The sequence below is a fragment of the Sinohyriopsis cumingii genome, chromosome 10 (genome assembly GCF_028554795.1).
Source record: "Sinohyriopsis cumingii isolate HCF-2022 chromosome 10, ASM2855479v2, whole genome shotgun sequence".
Classification (NCBI taxonomy): domain Eukaryota; kingdom Metazoa; phylum Mollusca; class Bivalvia; order Unionida; family Unionidae; genus Sinohyriopsis; species Sinohyriopsis cumingii.
In genome coordinates this window covers 103,459,269-103,474,813 of record NC_142970.1, presented here as the reverse complement: position 1 = coordinate 103,474,813, position 15,545 = coordinate 103,459,269, and the positions used below count along the sequence as shown (strand labels likewise).

Genomic DNA, 15,545 nt, shown 5'->3' with positions numbered 1-15,545 from the left:
AAAGGAAAGTATGATTACATTCTTATGTCATCGATATAGTGTCACTTTTGACCAACTTATATTGAGGTGCAAAGGAAAGTATGATTACATTCTTATGTCATTGATATAGTGTCACTTTTGACCAACTTGTATTGAGGTGCAAAGGAAAGTATGATTACATTCTTATGTCATCGATATAGTATCACTTTTGACCAACTTATATTGAGGTGCAAAGGAAAGTATGATTACATTCTTATGTCATGGATATGATCTCACTTTTGACCAACTTATATTGAGGTGCAAAGGAAAGTATGATTACATTCTTATGTCATTGATATAGTGTCACTTTTGACCAACTTATATTGAGGTGCAAAGGAAAGTATGATTACATTCTTATGTCATTGATATAGTGTCACTTTTGACCAACTTATATTGAGGTGCAAAGGAAAGTATGATTACATTCTTATGTCATCGATATAGTGTCACTTTTGACCAACTTATATTGAGGTGCAAAGGAAAGTATGATTACATTCTTATGTCATGGATATGATGTCACTTTTGACCAACTTATATTGAGGTGCAAAGGAAAGTATGATTACATTCTTATGTCATTGATATAGTGTCACTTTTGACCAACTTACATTGAGGTGCAAAGGAAAGTATGATTACATTCTTATGTCATCGATATAGTGTCACTTTAGACCAACTTATATTGAGGTGCAAAGGAAACTATGATTACATTCTTATGTCATGGATATGATGTCACTTTTGACCAACTTATATTGAGGTGCAAAGGAAAGTATGATTACATTCTTATGTCATTGATATAGTGTCACTTTTGACCAACTTACATTGAGGTGCAAAGGAAAGTATGATTACATTCTTATGTCATCGATATAGTGTCACTTTAGACCAACTTATATTGAGGTGCAAAGGAAAGTATGATTACATTCTTATGTCATCGATATAGTGTCACTTTTGACCTAGTTTCATTTTAGTGCAAATGAAACTTTGACTACATTATGATGTCACGGATATGTTGTCACTTTTAATCTACTTGTATTCTAATGGAAAGGAAACTATGATTAAATTAGGATGTTATCTAAATTATGTCACTTTTTACATAAGTGTACTGTAGCCCAAAAAACACTATGATTACATCATGGATATAATGTCACTTTTTACCTACTTTTATTTTACTGCAACAAAAATATGATTACATCATGATGTCATGGATATATGTCACTTTTGATCTTTTTATATTGTAGTTCAAAGGACACTATGATTACATTATGTCATAGATATGATGTCACTTTTGACCTACTTATGTTGCAGTGAAAAGGACACTAATTACATTATGATGTCGTGGATATAGCATCACTTTTTACCTACTTATGTTGCAGTGAAATGACACTAATTACATTATGATGTCATCGATATGATGTCACTTTTACCTATGTGTATTGTATTGCAAATGACACTAAGATTACGCTATGGCATCATTATGATGTCACTTTTACCTATGTGTATTGTATTGCAAATGACACTAAGATTACACTATGGCATCAATATGATGTCACTTTTACCTATGTGTATTGTATTGCAAACGACACTAAGATTACACTATGGCATCATTATGACGTCACTTTTTACAGCTGAAATGACACAATAATTATGTGTTTGAAAAGGATATAATTTTATATAATGAAGGGTCCAAGCAATTGAAAACTAGAGATTTGAGTGTGCATGTTGCTAGAGTAAGTTAAATATCTATTTAAAGATAAAGGTCAATATTCAACAGAAAATTAAGCATGGCAAAATCTACCCGTCCACTGTGTATGCAGCCTGATAATACTATATTTGGATGTGTATGCAGCCTGATAATACTATATATGGATCTGTATGCAGCCTGATAATACTATATATGGATGTGTATGCAGCCTGATAATACCATATATGGATGTGTATGCAGCCTGATAATACCATATATGGATGTGTATGCAGCCTGATAATACTATATATGGATAGCTCTGATAGCTTAATCAAATTTGTACAAGTTAAATATCATAGATTCATCATACCAAACAGGAGAAGTCATGTGATTTCTCTTCTCCATTTCCTTCTCTATTAAGTATGTATTGAGATTCTATTGGAAGTCTTAAACAATACTTGCTCTACCCTGTTGATATATATATATATATATATATATATATATATATATATATATATATATATATATATATATATATATGAAATCATAAATCTCTGATGGTTTCTCAAAGGGATCATATACTTTTTATGTACACTTCACAGCACTGTTATTGACCTAAATAAAATTCTTATAAACATTCTTAACTTTCCTCATTAAATGAGAAAAACGAGTCACAATCTCATCATTAAATGAGAAAAACAAGTCACAATCTCATCATTAAATGAGAAAAACAAGTCACAATCTCATCATTAAATAAGAAAAACAAGTCACAATCTCATCATTTTATGCCTAAGGAGTTATGGCACTTAACATTGCAATTAGACAAAAAGTGACATCTGAACAGTCATGCAAAATTTAATGATATGATCAGCAACACCATGTTGACAGGCACAGAACAAGCTGAACTGAGAAAAGTAAATGTTCTTTATTGCTGGTTGACTATGAAAGCTTTCCATTATTATTCTGACACAGTTTAGATTTTATCTACATGTTGTTTATACAGCCATGAAGGCCCAGAATAAATCAGTGAAGGATGTATACTTGTTTACCTACAGGGCCATAACCTAGAAGTGCTTGAGTGATTTTGAAACTTAGTTTACAAGCAAACTGACAAGAGCAGATTCCATGGTGTATCACAGCAAATCCTATACTTTTTATTATATGTGTTCTCCATTATTCTAGATTATTCTAGACTAGGGGTGGACAACAAATGGACTGTGGTCATCCGGTTTTATCCATTATTTTACTTAATAATAATAATAATAATAATAATAATAATAATAATAATAATAATGATGATGATAATAATAATAATAATAATTTTACTTACAGAGGGTGACAAAATCAGTTGCTTGAACTAATGCACCTTATTTGCATTCAAAGTGCCTGTCTGCATGCATGTGAACACCCACACACACATTGATAATAAGCTATATTTATATATGGACATAATAAACAGAAAATTTAAATGAAGATGCTCCAACTAGGTACACTGTGTATATACATTACAACTAGGTACATTGTGTATATACAGTACAACTGGGTACACTGTGTATATACAGTACAACTAGGTACACTGTGTATATACAGTGCAACTAGGTACATTGTGTATATACAGTACAACTAGGTACATTGTGTATATACATTGCAATTAGGTACATTGTGTATATATAGTACAACTAAGGACATTATGTATATACAGTACAACTAGGGACATTATGTATATACATTGCAACTAGGTACATTGTGTATATATAGTACAACTAGGTACATTGTGTATATACAGTACAACTAGGGACACTGTGTATATACAGTACAACTAGGTACACTGTGTATATACATTGCAACTAGGTACATTGTGTATATACAGTACAACTAGGTACATTGTGTATATATAGTACAACTAGGTACATTGTGTATATACAGTACAACTAGGTACACTGTGTATATACAGTACAACTAGGTACACTGTGTATATACATTGCAACTAGGTACATCGTGTATATACAGTACAACTAGGTACATTGTGTATATTTAGTACAACTAGGTACATTGTGTATATACATTGCAACTAGGTACATTGTGTATATACAGTACAACTAGGTACATTGTGTATATACAGTACAACTAGGTACACTGTGTATATATAGTACAACTAGGGACATTATGTATATACAGTACAACTAGGTACACTGTGTATATACATTGCAACTAGGTAAATTGTGTATATACAGTACAACTAGGGACATTATGTATATACAGTACAACTAGGTACACTGTGTATATACATTGCAACTAGGTACATTGTGTATATATAGTACAACTAGGTACATTGTGTATATACAGTACAACTAGGGACATTGTGTATATACAGTACAACTAGGTACACTGTGTATATACATTGCAACTAGGTACATTGTGTATATACAGTACAACTAGGTACATTGTGTATATATAGTACAACTAGGTACATTGTGTATATACATTGCAACTAGGTATATTGTGTATATACAGTACAACTAGGTACATTGTGTATATACAGTACAACTAGGTACACTGTGTATATATAGTACAACTAGGGACATTATGTATATACAGTACAACTAGGTACACTGTGTATATACATTGCAACTAGGTACATTGTGTATATACAGTACAACTAGGGACATTATGTATATACAGTACAACTAGGTACACTGTGTATATACATTGCAACTAGGTACATTGTGTATATATAGTACAACTAGGTACATTGTGTATATACAGTACAACTAGGTACACTGTGTATATACAGTACAACTAGGTACATTGTGTATATACAGTACAACTAGGTACACTGTGTATATACAGTACAACTAGGTACACTGTGTATATACATTGCAACTAGGTACATTGTGTATATATAGTACAACTAGGTACATTGTGTATATACATTGCAACTAGGTACATTGTGTATATATAGTACAACTAGGGACATTATGTATATATAGTACAACTAGGGACATTCTGTGTATATACAGTACAACTAGGGACATTGTGTATATACAGTACAACTAGGTACATTGTGTATATACAGTACAACATTTCCAGGTTCCATTTCTCATCCACTGAATTAGATTATAATTAATAGCATTTATATTTGCACTTTCTCTAATTTCTTTTGGGATTCTGTTCCAAATATAGTGATTCTGAATATTAAAAATTTATCTTAAAGAGTTCTTTATTTCATTTTTGGATGGAAAGGTAGTTAGCTGAAATTGATCTTGTATTTGGGTTGTTTTCAACAGTATCCAAACTAATCTTGCTATTTTTGCAAGCAGATAAATTTGTAAATATTTTTGTTGTAAGTGTTTTCCCAGAAAACATTACAGTAGTCTAGGTATGGTTGTATATAGTTGTATATAGCATTTGTAATAAATTAACTGATGTATAGTTGATAGATATGACCTTATCTTGTTAAATAACCACATACATGAATTGACTTTATGACATATGACTTAAGTATATTCATTTCTTTGCAAATTGTTGTCAACTATCACCCCATTTATAAGCATATTTCATTCAACTGAAAATTCAAATTGTTACTTTCCAATTTTGCTCTCTTTGTTTTGGTAGTAATCATTAATACTTTTTTCTGTGTTTACACTTTCATGCCATCTTCTATACACCAGGAACCTATTCTAAATATGGCTATCTGAAGGGACACCTCTGGGTCTGATGTTAGTTGTTTGAAATCTGATAGGGTGGTATCATCTGCATATAAGACTGTAGATGAAATGCACTTGTCTGTTTTCACTGGCAGATCATTTATAAAAATGAGAAAGAGGAGTGGTCTTTGGATTGATCCCTGTGGTAGTCCACATGTAACTGGGTTCTTCTTTGCAAAAACTGCCATTTATTTTGACACAGTTTTCTTGTTGTTAGATGTGATGTAAACCAAACAGTCTTTGAATTATCACATTGATAAATGCTCAGTTTGTTCAAAGGAATATCATGATCAACTAGGTCAAAAGCTTACATCATGATCAACTAGGTCAAAAGCTTACATCATCGATCTGCATGATTTGCAAGACATTGCAGGGAATGAGCACGATTTTCTTGACCCAGATATAGGCAACATTCTATCCACAGTAACTCTTGATCTTCAGGATGCTTAACTGAAGCAGGGAAATGCAAGAAGCCCTTAATGATGACCAGAGGACTGCTGTCCTTTTTTGTTACAATGCAAGCAGCCCTCAGTGATACCAGAGGACTGCTATCTTTCTTGTCTCAATGTAAATAGCCCTCAATGATAACCAGAAGACTGCTGCCTTTTCTTGTCACAATGGAAGCAACCCTCAATGATGACCTGAGGACTGCTGCCTTTCTTGTCACAATGCAAGCAACCCTCAATGATGACCTGAGGACTGCTGCCTTTCTTGTCTCAATGCAAGCAGTCCTCAATGATTACCTGAGGATTGCTTCCTTTCTTGTCTCAATGCACGTAGTCCTCAATGCTGACTTTAGGATTGCTGCCTTTTTTGTCTCCTGAGGACTGCTGCCTTTTCTTGTCACAATGCAAGCAACCCTCAATGATGACCTGAGGATTGCTGCCTGTCTTGTCTCAATGCAAGCTGTCCTCAATGATGACCATAGGATTGTTGCCTTTTCTTGTTACAATGCAAACAGCCATCAGTGATGATCAAATGACTGCCACCTTAATTTGTCACAATGCAAGCAGCCCTCAATTTCTGCCTTTTCTTGTCACAATGCAAAAGCCAAAAGTAAGAGGAACCATTTTAACCTTACAAACAGGCTCTGGTGATAATTTGCAAATTCATTTCAACCAGAGAGAAGTGTCAAATGAATTTTTTAAGGGCTGCATACAACTGATAGAAAAGACAGGCCATATCAAAACGGATCAAGAAATTTCCAAAATTTGGTCAAGAGTTTTGACCTCAAAGGAGGAAGGATTTTCATTAGCATGTATATAGAAAGAAATTAAAACTGTTGAACAAATTTACATTTTTTAAATATTAAAATATCCATATCATCTCATCAAGTCAGTCCTTTCATGGTGACTTGTTGCCATTCATACTCTTCTTTTATGTACAACAAGCATTTATAGCCTGTCTTAGATTATTGCTGGATTATAAAGATGTCAGCCCTCATCACTGTTGACCTTAAAAGTTAGGGGACAATGTACTGTTACTGGATACAGGTTTCCTCTATAGTCAACCTGAACTTTCTTCAGAATGGAAAATGCACTGGAATGCAGAAATGTCAGTACAACTCAACTGATTCCACCATGACACTTAAATCATTTCCAGCTTGTGGGTAGATTCGGATTCTTGGCTATTGCCATAACTGCTCAAGATTGGTACTGTCTGTGTCTAATTCTAATATTATTTTAATGTCAGTAAGATTCTTCACAAGAATCTCAAACACATATATTATACAATCACATGTTATATGACTTAAAGCCTAATTTACAGACCCCTTTGTTGTTTTCATTAGCATCACTATCGCCACTCACACAACAATAACAATCAAACAGAGAAAACAATTATCACTTACTAGTATTATAAACTGAGACAATGACCTCATTCGTCCCAGGCATTATGGATTACAGTAGTGACATACTTTGGATCTGGTTTTCAATCATGTTTACAAAGGATTAAATCAGTCAATCTTGTTTATATCAGAATTGGTAATGCAGCCATTCATTATAGTGTCAAACACATATTTTGCCTACAAATCTTGATTACTGATCACATTCTGTAAATCGTCACTCAAATGAGATAATGTTAAGACATAAAGTTGGCAAATAGTATCTCAGCATGTCCAACTTTACATTTGAACGTAATATCCATGAAAATGGATTTCAGTGATGGCATATTTCTTGTCATGTTAATATGCTTTTATGAGATCTTGGTTTCAGTAAGACCTGTGATGTCATTGTTGCCACCGTAAAATCAGCTTTACAGGACAAGCGAAATGTACATTCAGGTCCCTTTGTACTTGATTACAACCAGTGAAATTAACATTTCCAACCTTATTTTGTGATATTTCAGTTGCTTGGATTTTGGTGCTTTGACACTGGCATGCTTAGACATCTCATACAAATGTAAACACTAAAGTCAAACCAACCCATTCAGCTCTAGAGTAGTCACAATCAATTAACATCTTTAATCCTGGTCAAATTATTTATGATCATACACAGAATAGACTCTAATTCAATGTAACATTTATTGTTATATGCTGATTGGGCTCCTTAGTAACTCAACTAGAGCTAATTGATATCTTTAATCCTTTCAGAATTACTTCTAATAACACATAGTAATAATCCATCTCCACAACCTTCAAATAATGAAACCAGCCAACCACGCCAACAGGATAAAAGGTGAAGTTAGCAACTACATTGACTTCCCCTGCTCAAGCCAGTTCAGTCAGGTGTTCAAAGGCAGTATTACCATAAATATACCTGAATGTGAACAAAAAATGGAATTTCTTTTTACTAATAGTTTTGCATGCACATGAGATTTCAGTGAGATAAGAATGGGAGGGACAGGAGACAACCCTAACCTCAAAAGAAAAACCCTCCTATCTGGGAGGTTCACGTGTATGGCACTGAGAGAATTTGCATCATGTTCTATATAAAATGTATGAGCAACAAATTTAGTAAAAATCATGAATTTTAATAAATTAAAAGGAAGTTGTATATTTTAAACTTGCTTTTCCTACATACAAATTCAATTTTCATGCATATGTCAAACTGCATTCAAAGTGCATGAAATTGTCACATGGATAGAGTCAAAATTGTCACATGGATAGAGTTGAAATTGTCACATGGATAAAGCTGAAATTGTCACATGGATAGTTGAAATAGTCACATGGATAGAGCCGAAATTGTCACATAGAATGAGTTGAAATTGTCACATGGATAGAGTTGAAATTGTCACATGGATAGAGTTGAAATTTTCACATGGATAGAGTTGAAATTGTCACATGGATTGAGCTAAAACTGTCACATGGATTGAGTTGAAACTGTCACATTGATAGAGTTGGGAGAATTTATGTTAAGACTCAAATGTAAATGTACTTTATGATTTTCTTTATAGTCAAATTACAACTGACCATTATGCAGTTAAATCATTATTAGTCAAATAGAATTCACAAATTAGTTGCTAATTAGGTATGATTTTAAAAGCGGATAGCTTTTTATTTACATATTATTTAAAGAGCATTTAGTAAATCTGCACACATGAGACAGGGCTTGGAACATATTTTTACTGACATGATTTAATTTTCTAAAATTGTCTTTGTGTACATCCATTTTTATCAAACAAGTGTTAAAAAAATGGTTTAATAGTGAAAATGGTAAATATATGCAGGTGAAATAAGCTAAAATAATTTTAATTATAAGAACTGATTTTCAATATTGTTGTGTTCCTTGAAGTAGGAAAATAATACAGTGTATTAGCATATTGTATTTTATTGTCAGGTTCATACTTCAATGAACAAAATAAAATGGACAATTAATTCTCAATTAACCATTCTATCATTAGCAATACTGTACAAGGTCAAATAACAAGGCCATAGGAGATAAACTGCACAATACTGTCAAACCAGATATGGTGGTAACCTGTATGTGATGGTCACTGAACTAAGTCCACTGTGAACTTGACTTGTCAAATATTTATGTCAATATATGTCACCTGCTTGTAGAAAGGTCTCTCTTTGCACATGGCCCCTGGCATTATTTACCTTTTCAAACAGATTTGACTGCTGTAACTGTTCAACCAGAAAACTTGTTTTTGTTTTTCTTCTTCTGATCACCTTTGTCCAAATCTATGGCTTATCTATACAATATATCAGGCTTCAGTTAACCTCTATATTATTTATTAAGTCTTGCTTCTCTCATACATTATAATATAGTACAGCAGTTTCTTCACAAAGAAACCAGTACTCTGCATGTATTGTTTGGTTACTAAGGATATTTTAGTATAAATTAAAATGAATATGAAAAATTATGTCTTACTGATCATTTCATGTGAATATCAACATTGCTATTGTAGTCTATCATGTATTAGCACTTACCATGCTGTATTGCCTCTAAAAATTTTTTATACCATATAATTTTTCATACAAAATTTTAATACCAACTGATTTTCATTCACTGTAATTTTCATGCCATCTAAATTTTCAAACAAATTTTTAATACCATCTAATTTTTATAATTTTCATACTTTCTAATTTTTTATATCATCTAATTTGTATAATTATCATACTCTAATTGTTTTGCATACTATTTTCATACCATCTAAATTTTCATACTGTCTTTTTTCGTAACATTTAAAAAAAATTACAAACCATAAATCTTTAACAAATTTTTTGTCCTTCACTTTTTAATACAGAAAACTTGTTATCTTTTTGAAATTTTGAACATTTTAGGTACCAAAAGACAATTAAGAAAATGATAGTCAAAATGATAAATAATGAACATGAAGAAATTGATTCATTGTTGTAATTATAATTCCTCATATACTTGAAAAGTATTAAAAGGGTATACAATTATATAATACAGTATTATAACCTCATGTGACACAGTGGCTTTTAGTCAAACACTATTGTATATTGTGAAATCTATAAATTTTACTAAAGAAAGCTAATACTAAGACAGTAACAACAATTGTGCTCCCAAACAGAATGGAAATTTTGCATACAAGTAATGAAAACTCCTTCAACTGAACATCTCTTTATCTAAATCTGTTTTGTGATCCCTGACAGTTAAGACCATTGAGGTTATTCTATAAAATGTGATTTGAAAGATGAACACTGGTCATAAAAGATCATGAAGACCATTGGATGAACACCACTCATGAAAGACAATTGAAGACCATTGGATGAACACCAATCATGAAAGCCCAGCTGAGTCATACCAAAGACTTACAAAAATGGTACTAACAGCTGCCTCGCTTGGTGCTCAACATTAAGAGGTTAGTGTTAGGACTGGTCGGCCTGCTGTCATGATAATGTGACTGGGTGGGACATCATGCTACATGTCTGTGGCATGATGCCCCAGTGCTATAGATCACTATAAACTGTCACACTGCAGACATCATAGCGATATGACTGAAAAATTGTTAAAGCTACATTAAAAATCCAAATCACACACACATACACCCAATCATGAAAGATCATGAAGACCACCGGATGAACACCAGTCATGAAAGACCATGAAGAACACTGGATGAATACTAGTCATGAATGATTAAGATTTTTCATGCAAAGATCAACAGTTTCATGTAATGTGATGACTTCTAATGAAGAGATCACCTTTATTGAAAAGGTTGGTGGAAGGGGCATAGTGTACGAAGCTCTCTAATGCAACAATTCAATACTTACTTTTCTTGTTGAATGCCAGTCAGTAAATTAATTTACATTTCTTATCTGATTTATGTATATTATTATTTTACTATCAGATTTCAAGTCTACTTTGTAAATAAAAAAAGCTAAATCCTAAAATTAAATGACTAGCCAACTGCTATCTGTATTGGCTTGTCAAGTATGTTTTAAGTACACGTATCAATCAATTTTAGTACCTATTTTCCAACTTACCTACCTACCTATGTACCTACTTACTTACCTACCTATCTAAATAACCTATGAGCCTACCTACCTACCTACTTACTTACTGACTTACCTACACACCAAACTACCTACATACCCAACTACATGTCTACCTATGTATGTATGTATGTATGTATGTATGTACATACGTAAGTACATACGTATGTATGCATGCATACATGCCTGTCTGTCTGTCTGTATGTATGCATGCATACATGTGTCTGTCTGTCTGTCTGTATGTATGCATGCATACATGCCTGTCTGTCTGTCTGTATGTATGCATGCATACATGCCTGTCTGTCTGTCTGTATGCATGCATACATGCCTGTCTGTCTGTCTGTCTGTATGTATGCATACATACATGTCTGTCTGTCTGTCTGTCTGTATGTATGTATGTATGTGTGTCTACCTATCAAGTCAATTATATTTTCAAACAACAAGGTTGATTTCATCAGTACCTTCTGCTAGAACACTAAGGTATATAATGAACAACATGCATGTGTCATCCAAGCCTTACAATTACAAGAGAAAGATAAAGGAAGAAGAGTACTGTGTCCCCACCCAATGCTCTCCCCTCGACCCTCAGTGCACCCCCCCCACTGCCTTTCTATCCTCTTTCCTATGCCTCTCTCTGGATAACTAAAATACATACTTAAAAGCAAGCAATTTTCTATTAATCCATGTATTTTTATCAATATCTGATGTTGGGTACATCAAAAACTTTGTTATTGTCTGTTCATCATCAGCATTGAGTCTATGGGTTACTAAAAATTCCCCGTTTCTTGCTCAAAATTCCTGAGCAGTAGAAAATGTAACAGGTGCCTCGTTGTCCACACATGGCTCTAATACACGTTGCATTAAACAATTACAGAATACACAGCGAGCTCTAATAAAAACATAATGAAATTAATGTACTTATGGATACTCACTTACCCAAAATGTGCAGCAGTAAAGTCCAATTGTCTGAATAATCACCACCTAGTCAATTCTCCTGTTGATTGATGATACTATGTATTTTAATGTTTAATCTCATGTGTCTGATACTTAATCTCCTCTAATTAGTTTGAGGTTAATCCTTCCTGCATATTTAAAGCTTCCGATTTCAAATTCCACAAACATCTGCAAAATAACACAAGGAAAATATATTCTCCACTTTTGCTGCTTATTCACATTACATCCTTTCTGACTCTGCACAGTACAGCATTAATACTTGGTATACATTCTTCTGAAATCAAAGTTTCACAAATATGTGAACAGAATGTGACAAGCACATAATTTTCTGTTTGAGCTGTGAATAAAAATGTGTTTTTCAAAGTGTGTAGACAGTAGTTTGGGATAAGTTTACATAACTTGAAAAGTATTTAAGGGTGTTCCAATTCAGTGAGCAGTCTGTTTGGGCACACTACAAGAGAGAGGTAAATGTGTCACTACCCATGGTTAGATAGCTAACACATATTGTGACCAATGTAAAACCTAATTCGGCAGGTATATCCACAAGCCCAGTGCCAGTGTTGCTGTGTGCAGTGAACTGTAAACTAATAGATCCAATCTGATTAATATGTACTAAACTAAACAGAAGTGCAAGGTGGTCAATTGATATGGTACTATTTCACCATACAAGTATTAAATAACATTAACCTTTTCTCAGCCTGGAAGTGAACATTTTTTTTAACTTTCCTCACCCAGTGTGGCAACAAATGATTATTTTTGAGCTACAATATGTTCTTGTTGTTGTAGGGTTTAACGCCATTTTTCAGCACATGACAGGCTATACATGGCGGCCAGTATTAATGATGGAGGAAGAACCCGGGAAAACCCCGGAAAGAACCACCGACCCACGAGAAGCTACTGGCAAGCTTTCTCACATACCCACATTGGCTGAATCCGAGACTTGAACCCATGTAGACAGAGGTGAGATGGCAGTGATCTGTAACGGAGAGCGCTTTAGACCACTCGGCCACTCGGGGCCCCCCTACAATTTGTTAATTAATTGATAAAATTTTATAATAATTAATTAATTAATTTATTAAGTCTGTATTAAGACATCTCCCTATTATTGTTTATATACAGCACCATTTTAACTTAAGTTATATAAATTATATTATGCATTTATATTTTTGTGAAGTTATTATATATATATATATATATATATATATATATATATATATATATATATATATATATATATATATATATATATATATATATATATATATATATATATATATATATATATATAATGCAATTATACTTGTGTGAATTGTATGTTAACAAGTCTGCCTGGCCTTCTAAACTTACTGCTCATGTTAATCACAACATATACAAATATTTGTGTACACAGAGATTAATAAATTATCAGATAGTTTGGAACATGTGTTTGCCTGTTTTATGTCATATTTTCTATGAATATTTTACAAGGACAATGGATCATACAAGTCTAAAATGCTGCAGGTCTTTATGTCATAGATTCATATATATTACTTTCAGATGCTGCAATATATATATATATATATATATATATATATATATATATATATATATATATATATATATATATATATATATATATATATATATATATATATATATAAACCGCTCTGGTGGCCTAGTGGTTAGAGTGTCCATCTCAGAAGTGGGAGGTTCTGGGTTTGATCCCTGGCTGAGTCATACCAAAGACTTACAAAAATGGTACTAACAGCTGCCTCGCATGGCGCTCAGCATTAAGAGGTCAGTGTTAGGACTGGTTGGCCTGGTGTCAGGATAATGTGACTGGGTGGGGCATCATGCTACATGTCTGAGGCATGATACCCCAATGCTGGAAATCACTATAAACTGCCACACTGCAGACATCGTAGCGATATGACCTGAATTTTTTAAATAAAAAACTACATTAAAAATCCTAATCACACGCACACACACATACACACTACATATATATGTCATCACATGAGATTGTAAACAGATTTGTTTATACAAAAACAATGCGATCTGATGTTTTAGGTTTGCATGTCACACCAGTACAATAAAGTTACATGGATCTAAAAAGTTAAATATTAGAAGTGTAAAAAAAATAAACTTTTTCAAATAAATGTAAACACAAGTACATTGTATCAGATAAACGGTAAGAGATAAGAAAACAAATAATAAAGGGAAAAAAAAAATATAAAATCCTTCAACTTCAGGGTCAAATTGGTTTACATAAACTGCTCCCCCCCAATCCAAGATTATTTCTCATAACAGATGATCATAATGTTTCCTAACTGAATTCACATCAATAAACATCTGTCTCATTGGGTGGAAGTCAAAATGATGGACAAGAATATATTTGACAGTCTGTGGACAGGGAATGCACTCTTTTGAGGTTTGCTATTTTGTTGAGGTTCACCCTTCAGGAGGCTTGCATGAGTCTGTTATGTGTGCCCTATGTTACGTCACAAAACTACTCATCTCTGTGATCTGTTCTATTTGAGGGGTGCCAATTTCCAATGAATCTCAACAATCTGTTCAACTTGAGGGGTGCCAATTTATAATTAATCTTTGTGATCTGTTTTATTTGAGGGTGCCAATCCCTACTGAATGTCTACAATCTGTTCTATATGTGGGGTGCCAATTTCCAATGAAAGTCTACAATCATCTGCTATAAATGTGGTTTGCCAATTTCCAATGAATGTCAATAATCTGTACTATATGTGGGGTACCAATTTCCAATGAATGTCTACAATCTGTACTATATGTGGGGTACCAATTTCCAATGAATGTCTACAATCTGTACTATATGTGGGGTACCAATTTCCAATGAATGTTGACAATCTGTACTATATGTGGGGTACCAATTTCCAATGAATGTCAATAATCTGTACTATATGTGGGGTACCAATTTCCAATGAATGTCTACAATCTGTTCTATATGTGGGGTACCAATTTCCAATGAATGTCTACAATCTGTACTATATGTGGGGCACCAATTTCCAATGAATGTCTACAATCTGTTCTATATGTGGGGTACCAATTTCCAATGAATGTCTACAATCTGTTCTATATGTGGGGCACCAATTTCCAATGAATGTCTACAATCTGTTCTATATGTGGGGCACCAATTTCCAATGAATGTCTACAATCTGTTCTATATGTGGGGTACCAATTTCCAATGAATGTCTACAATCTGTTCTATATGTGGGGCACCAATTTCCAATGAATGTCTACAATCTGTACTATATGTGGGGTACCAATTTCCAATGAATGT

General features: G+C 33.2%; 1 protein-coding gene across 5 annotated transcripts in view; it reads right to left on the bottom strand.

Moving 5' to 3' along the window:
• The window catches only part of LOC149790748 (uncharacterized), a 253,054-nt gene extending 240,349 nt beyond the window's left edge, over nucleotides 1–12,705 (bottom strand). For 4 of the 5 annotated variants that reach the window (XM_089972803.1, XM_089972807.1, XM_089972808.1 and 1 more), the window contains exon 1: nucleotides 12,236–12,705. The gene's annotated coding sequence lies outside the window, so the exon portion shown is untranslated. The remainder of the gene's footprint in view (nucleotides 1–12,235) is intronic. The other variant, XM_089972804.1, reaches the window with a different exon arrangement.
• Nucleotides 12,706–15,545: the final 2,840 nt, after the last annotated feature.